This window comes from Aythya ferina (genome assembly GCF_964211825.1).
Source record: "Aythya ferina genome assembly, contig: HAP1_SCAFFOLD_29, whole genome shotgun sequence".
Classification (NCBI taxonomy): domain Eukaryota; kingdom Metazoa; phylum Chordata; class Aves; order Anseriformes; family Anatidae; genus Aythya; species Aythya ferina.
The window spans coordinates 3756461-3764790 of NW_028181463.1; the positions used below are offsets into that span (position 1 = coordinate 3756461).

Below are 8330 nucleotides of genomic sequence, written 5' to 3' on the forward strand. Positions count from 1 at the left end.
TGAAGCAGTCAGAAAGCAGGAACAAGGGGGAAACTCAACTTCAGTCCACTTATGTGATCCATGAACTTTGCAGGGTTGTTGCAAAAAACACCTCCAACCACACTGTAGAGCGAGTCAGATTTTATTATGCTTAGTAGAACAATCACACTCTTGTGTTTCCAAAGAAGTAGAGACAGCTTAAAGCAAAGAAGCCCCAACCCCAGTGCAGATGGACAGAATCCGCACCTTATCTCCAGGTACATGAGCAGGATCTCAGCTTTTCCCTCTTCTCCAAGAGTGCGGAAGCCTCATTCCAGCTGCCCACAGACAGCCATCCAGCAGCACAGACATGGGTTTAGTACAGAGGTGTCTTCTCCTTGAGGTACCTGGATAACACAAGGATGCCAGGAGAGAGCTACATCCTGCGGGAGAGAAGAATGCAGCCCAGGACAATGCCCCACGGACAGAGCTGGATATTCGAAATCTGGGGTGTCCCAATACCCAATCTGCATCCCCTGCAGTGTCTGGAGGAGACTTGGACACCCAACTCTTGGCTAAAAAGGGCAGCTGGGTTATGACACTCCAAGGGGCTTCTGCCAGACTTCCTCACCTTGCACTGCAATGCAGCAGGACTCTCAAAGCCTACTGCATTGCCCACTGCCCTCCCAGAAACAACACCCAGCAGGAGGAGACCCTTCCAGGACCTGCAGCTGCATGGCCCTGCAGCCAGACCCTTACCTTGTCAAGGGCTGTGCAGGTTTCTCCTGCAGGCAGCTCTCAGCATCCTCCCACTGCCAACTGCCTTCAGCCCCTCTCTCCTTCCCTCCTCTCTGTGTGCCAGCTGTGGTCAGAGCCCCCCAGCCCTGCTGCGCTGTGCAGAGGAGCTGCTCCTGGCCACAGCTGTCTCTCTGCAACAGGATCACTTTTGAAATGAGTTTTCTCTGTCCCACGAGCCCGGCCCAGCTCAGCAGCACAGCACTAGCCCAAGGCACTGCAATCACCCCTCTGGGGGCTATGCTGATGAGCCCACGAACCTCAGGCACTCACAGACAATTGAAGACAGCTCTCCAGAAGTCCAAGTCAGAGGCAAGTTTCCTGCAGTGTCCCCCTGAGGGCCAGCACTGACACAGCCTCCCTTGGAGCTCGTTAGAGCAGAACCCTGGAGGCAGTGAGGACAAGGAGACAAAGGCAATGTGAAGGTGACACTGATGTGTAGGAAACCTGGATGTGTGTCACCAAGCACAAGGGCCAGGACTTGACATCCAACCCATTTTAAGGGGGATCCTTTCCCTTCACACCTTGCTCAGGGCTCTTTGTGGGGCAGTAGGAGATGGGGATGTGCATTGCCAAGTGCAGGAGAATGGTACGACCCCTGCCTGCCTCATGGGTGTGGGCGAGGAGGCAATGAGGCCCTGGTGCTTTAACAATCAGCTGTCTCCTTAGAGGCGTCAGTAGCAGAGACAACAGCCATAGCCATGGGCACAAAGACCTGAGTCCTGTTGAGACTTTCAGCCTTGGTAGAGCCCTTGATCCTCTCCACACCAGGCTGTCTGAGGGACTCCTAGACCTGTATGTCTTTTCCTGCTGGCTGCAGACCCTCTTCTGTGTAGTACCACACTAGATCTCTGAGGAGTCTCATAACTCAGATCTTCTTGTTGGCCATGCTCCTCGTAAGGGAGCTCTGTGGGAAACTGGCCTAGCTGCTGCTGAGCAGGCACCACTGCTCATATGGCATCCCTTGTGGTGCCCAGGCCCTCCTCCTCCTGGCCACTGTTCACTCAGCAAGGTTCCATTCTGCGCTGATGTGTGGGTTTCTCTTCCTGTGGTGCAGTATGGGGTTCTTCTCCTTGTAAATGCCAAGAGGTTTCTGTAGGCAAAATCCTGCAGTTTCTCAAGGTTGCCCCACACTGATGCTCCATTCTGTCAGCTCTTCATGTCTGCAGGCAGACAGTTCAAACTTTGCTGGTGATTGTGCTATCTTTGAGAAGACAACAGCATCAGGAAAGTTTGGATAATACAGGAGTAACCAGTTGAATGGAATTGCAGCACAGAGCCACAGAAGAAAATGGAAAGCTGACAGGTTCCACCTCTTCTGTGCTTCCTTCTCATGCATGCTGTCAGTTTGCCTGGAGCTGTGTCCTGAATGTTATGGGGCTGTGCAGGTCAAAATTAGAAGGGCCAAAGCCAAGCTGGAGCTCAATCTGTCTGTGACTCTTAAAGACAATGAAAAACTCTTTATAAAAATACTATAAATAAAGGAGGATTAAGGAGAACCATCATCCTTTATTGGATGTAGTGGAAATCTGGTGAAGATCTTGAGATAACGTAAAGGATGAGGTACTTAATGCCTTCTTTGCCTCCGACTAGGTCAGCGAGACCAGTTGTTCCGCTGGACATTTCTTCTTCCTCATGGCCAGTGCCAATATTCCTGGGCACACATTGTGGCAAGTTTTTCTCTCCTGCTCTTTCCTACTACCAAAGGAAGCTCCATCAGGGTGGAAACCACTCCTGAAGTAGGCATCCCAAACCAGCAGGTTCCTTGTGGCCTCTCAGCCAACCAGACACAAGTCACCTCAGCAGCAGCTTCCAAGCCAGGGGCCTGCTGCTGGCCTTGCAGCTTCTTGGCTACACACAGCCAAGCCTTGTGCCTCCTGATGCCCACTCATGGACTCAAGCAGAAGGGACAGGACAACCCATCTGGGGGCCTTCTTTCTGCCTGGGTCCTCCTGGCTCTGGAGGCAGAGGGGATCCCCCAGTCAGCATGCCAAGCAAGTGCCTTGTGCTGGCCTAGCAGGGCCACTGCCAGATGTCAGCCCAAAAGTGCAGCTCCCAGGGAGAAGTCAAGGGTGACCTGCCACCTCCAGACACAAGTGACCTCACAGTCCCTTTCCTTGACACATTCCAGCTGCTGCTCTATCAAGGGCAGAGACAGAAGTTACCTCACAATCACTGCCACAGTCATATTGCTCCTGCTGGGGCAGGAGATCCTGAGGTAGAGCTCACCTCTCTGTTGTCCCCTACAGACTGGGACTTACCTTTCTGGTTTAGAGAGTAAACAAAATTTTAGTTGGAAGGTTTACTGTTCTGTTTGTGGTGTCAGGTCTCTGGTTAGGGTATGGGAAAGCATTATGGATTAGGGTTTTATTTAGGTCTGGGAAGAAGTCTTGGGATAAATAGAGCATTTAATGTTAGTGTTAAGGGCAGGGATTAGGGTGAGCAAGAGAGGAAATGTAAGAAAAAGGGGCTACGGGCTGAGTTTTTCTTGAGGTGATATTTTGAGTTCTGCTTTACAATAGTGGATTCCTGTCAGCATGTTCGACTAATGTTTAGGTTGAGGGATTATTGTTATTGTTTAAAGGCGTTACAAGACTGAAGTCAGTGTTACAGCAGCATCAACATTACATGAACCCTCTTACCTCTACAAAGGTAAGCTTCTGAGCTCCTCTTCCCTTCCTCTTCCCTCCCCCAAATCCGACATCTCTCCTGGCCAGGCTACTCCTGACCTCCCTATATCAGTCATCTAACTGGGATCAGCTTTCTGATGATTGTCAATATATCAGAGTACCTGTGTCACCTCTGTTGGCTACACTATTCTGTAGTATTAGGATACTCAATACTCTGTTGTCTATTTTATTCGGTTACTCACAAAGCCTCCCATGGGAATTGTTAGGGCAGATAATTGGAGGCCATGATTACAGGTTGGCAAAGGCACTGTGCTGAGAAAATCACTGTTTATTTTGGTGAATCAGAAAGGCCAAGTCTTTACCCCTGCCACTGGAGGGGAGATCCTGCACCCCCAGCACCTCCATGTCTCACTCAGGGCTCTTCCTGGGGTCTGTGGGGTAGGGGACGATGTCCACAATACCATAGGTGAAGGACAACGTTATGACACCTCCCAGTGTTTGCACATGGTTGAAAGGAGAACACATAGTCCCAATGCCATGAGTAAAACACATCTTCTCATAAGCCATGGCCAAGGGAACAAAGATGTCAGTGCTGCTGCAGCCTTCCATTCTTGTCAGAGCCCTCTGCCTTCTCCTCTGCACGCTTTCCTGTGCTGTCCCACACTTCCCTGAAGGCTGCAGACAGACAATTCTCTTCCCCACCTTGCTCTCACTCTGCTGTTTCCGTGATTTCACTGCTGCCTCTCCACTCTCACCAGCTGTTCCTTCAAACACAAGGGCATGGGCTGATCCAAACTCCCTCTGGGTGACCTCTGGAGCCACAGTACAAGTGCCAGTGCCTTACCTCCAAGTCAAGAATTTCATCTGACTATCGAATCTAAATCTACCCTCTTGAAGTTTAAAACCATTCCCCTTGTCCTATGATAGAGTCATCGAAATCATAAAAGCACAAATTTGGAAAGGACCTACAAGACCATTTAGTCCAACCTTCCTATCACTAATACTACTCACTAAGCTACTAAGCCATATCTCCTAGCAACTTGTCCTGGTGCTTCTTGAACACTGAGGGTCAGTGATTCCACCATGTCCCTGAGCAGACCATTCTAGTTCCCGACTACTCTTTCAGAGAAAAAGTTTTTCATGATATCTAATCTAAACATCCCCAGGCACAACTTGTGGCCATTTCCTCGAATCCTATCATTAGTTAGTTATCTGAGAGAAGAGGCTGACCCCCACTTCATCACAACCTCTCTTCAGGAAGTTGTAGAGTGCAATGAGGTCTCCCCTGAGCCTCCTCTTCGCCAAAGGAAATAATCCTAGTTCTCTTAGCCTCTTCTCATAAGACCTGTGCTCTAGCCCCCTCAACAGTTTGGTTTCCCTTCTCTGGACATATTCCAGGACCTCGATGTCCTTCTTGTAATGAGTGGCCCAAAACTGAACACAGTGCTCGAGGTGTGGCCTCACCAGAGCCGAGTACAGGAGGATCATCACCTCCCTGCTCCTGCTGGCTGATCTATTTCTAATACAGGCCAGAAAACCCTTGGTCTTCTTGGCCACCTAGGCACATGGCTGGCTCATGTTCAGCCGAGCATCCATCAACACTCCCAGGTCCTTTTCCTCTTCACAGTCTTCTAGCCACTCTGCCCCAAGCCTATAGTGTTGCATCAAGTTATTGTGGCCAAAGTGCAGGACCCTGCACTTGGCCTTGTTGAACCTCATCCCATTCACCTCAACCCAGAAATCCAGCCTATCCAGGTCCCTCTGAAGGGCCACCTACATATCCTCAGACAGATCAACACTTCCTCTCAACATGTTGTCATCTGCAGACTTACTGAGGGTACACTCAATCCCCTCATCTAGGTCATCAATAAAGATATTAAACAAGACAGGTTGTAGTACCAACCCCTGGCGGACACCACTTGTAAGGATGCCAGCTGGACTAACCAAAAATCTTGGTTAAAATCTCTGAGGAGAGCCTTTATGAGCTTCACAAGGACAACGGTAGCAGTGTCACAGATAATCATAGAAACATGGGAACATAGAATCATACATATAGAATGGTTTGGGTTGGAAGGGACCTTAAAGATCCTCTTATTCCAACCATCCTCCTGCTAGACCTGGTTGCTCAAAACTCATTGCAACCTATTTGAACACTTCCAGGGATGGGACATTCACAGCCTTTCCAGGAAACCTGTTCCAATGCCTCACCATCCTCAGAGGAAAGAATTTCTTCCATATATCTAATTTAAACCTGCCCTCTTTTAGTTTAAAGTCATTACTCCTTGTCCCTTCACTACACTCCCAGACAAAGACTGTCTCCCCAGCTTTCCTGTAGGTCCTCTCTAAGTACTGGAAGGTTGCTCTAAGGTTTCTCCGGTGCAGAGTAGTACCAGTTCTCTCACCACGCCTTCATAGCAGAAGTGCTCCAGCCCCTTGATCGCCTTTGTGGCCCTCCTCTGGACCTCTTCAAATAATTCCATGTACTCGAACTGCCGCGTTAAACCACAGAAGTCTTTTTGGCACACGGTGTGGGGCACAAAGTGTTGAGATAATGACAGATCTTACCACAGAGTGCTAAATTTAAATTGTTATAAACATTAGACCAGTTTAATAGTTGCTGATCACAAGGTCGACATTTTGGATCTCAGGTCTGTTGGGCTTTCATTCAGAAATGTGTTGTATAGCACATTACTTACTGCACGTGTTCCCATTGTGCTGTTTATCATTTTTGGGGCTGGTTTAAAGATATTTTGCTATGTTGTGTAACACTACCTTATGAGTCTATAAAATTATTGGTCATGTGACAAATCTGTTCTTTGTACTGAGCATTGCCATCACCTCCATTCCTCAGGAACCATCACTCAGAAACTATTAAGAATTACACATTTGACCTTTTTGCTTTAAGGAGCCAATCTAGGGGAGGAAAAGGGATGTACACTTCTCCACTTCTACACCTCCCCCTTCTCCTCCAGGGTAATTACACTACCTCTACAAAACTCAGAATATCCATGGGATGGTCCTACTGTGATGTCTCCTGAATGTCTTTCAGCTATTGTTTATGGATAAACAGCTCTTGAAGAATGCCCTCCTGAGACCTGCCCCAAGGCAGGAGAGTTAGGAGTGGCAGGGAGCATGGGAGGATCTGGGCAGGCACCTAGAGCAGTGGGCACCTCCAGTGCTTTGGAACTTCCCCCTTGAGCACGTGCAGAATCCTTAAAAACTGCAGAAGTGCTTGAAAAGGAGGGGTTATCACTTTGGCAATTCCAAAGGGAATTCCAAAGGGAGCCTCAGTCAGTGTCACTCCAACCCCTGGGACAGGCCCTGCAGCTACTCCAACACCTCTGACATGTCCCACAGCCACTCCAGCCACTGTGACAGGCCCCAGACTAGACCAGACCCCCTCAGGTCTGCTCTTGCTAGGCCAGAGCACCAACCTGTGCCAGGATCAGTTGCCTCTACATGCAGGAGAAAACAGAGGGTGTGAAAATCAGGCTCCTGAGAATGGAAGAGAACTACTGCCCGGAAAAGAAAGGAGGGAGAGGAATGTTGATCTATGAAACCTTGACATAGACTTCCCCACGAGAGGGTACTTCCAAGATCCAAAAGGGTACAGCTGGAGTTTCGGGATAGCTGCCTTCAAGAGAGAGGATGTTAAAGAGCTGTCTACCTTGCCCAGTCCCTGGGAGGACCCTTCCATTTGTGGACTTGTTGAAGGTCAAAGAAGGTGTAGATGGTTACCAGAATGTTCTACCAGTTGGGGACAGGCTGGACATCAGTCAGTAATGATCAATTGCACTGTGCATAGCTTGCTGTGTACATAACAATAATAGTACTAAAAATAAGTGCTATTATAATTCTTTCTCTACCATTTCAGTCCTTTCAACTGCCCTGACCTCAACCGATAAGCATGTGGGGGGGTTGGTGTGAGCTAACAGCTGTGTGGTGCTGAGCTGCCCGCCAGGTTAAAGCACATCATGTTTGACAACCACAGTCCAACAGCACAAATCAAACTTCTAAAAATCTTGTGTTCAGAGAGGAGCAGTAGATGATCAGTTCAGTCTGCCTCAGCGAGCACACCCCAGCAGAGACCCTGCTGCCTTGGGGAGCTGTCAGCCCTGAGGGACACCTCGAGGGAGCCCAAGGGCACAGAGCAAGGGATGCCATGGTCGGGTGCTGTGCTGCTGAGCTGGGCCGGGCTCCTGGGCACAAGCGGAGCTCCTGGCAAGCGCTGCAGAGAGACAGCTGTGCCCAGGAGCAGCTCCTCTGCACAGCGCAGCAGGGCTGGGGGCTCTGACCACAGCTGGCACGCAGAGTGGAGAGAAGGAGAGGGCTTGGAAGCACTCAGGAGTGCAACAACAGAGGGCAGAGTGTGGCAGGACACATCTGCAGGCTCTTGACACCGTGAGGCTCTGGCAGCAGGGCGATGCAGGTGGGGTTGCCAGAGGGGTCTTCTACAGTGGGCACATCTGATGGATGATAGCATCTGTGAGGATGGCTTTTACTCTACATTTAATGTGGAATAGAATGTGCTATACACAATGGCATTTAAAAAAGGGCATTTCCAGAGGAAATCTGAGGCTTGGTTAATCTGAAGAGGAAGGATTTTTTAGTTTCTGTGCTTTCCGAATCTTGCAGTGCAGTGGAAGCATGGATGTGGTCTGTGAGCATGGACAGGGAGGAGATGTGGGGACATAGAACCATCTCCCAGCAGGGAGGCAGCAGGGACTTGGGCAGGCGGTGAGAGGGAGCTGCTGCCACAAATGCTGTGCGAGGGAGGGCTCAGGCACCTCCCCACAACCCCCTGCACAGCAGGCGCCTTCCCTGGGACACCCCCTGTTCTACTCTCCTACCAGCACAGCCTCTGCCCTCAAGCCCCCGCTGTCCCCAGCAGGAGCTGCCTCATCTGCAGGCGGAGCTGCAGCACAGGAGGGTCTGCTGAGTGTCCGT

General features: G+C 50.0%; 1 protein-coding gene across 1 annotated transcript in view; it reads right to left on the bottom strand.

Moving 5' to 3' along the window:
* The window catches only part of LOC311427925 (olfactory receptor 14C36-like), a gene marked incomplete at both ends in the record, with an annotated part of 221329 nt that overhangs the window by 21560 nt on the left and 191439 nt on the right, over positions 1 to 8330 (bottom strand). The window lies entirely within an intron of this gene.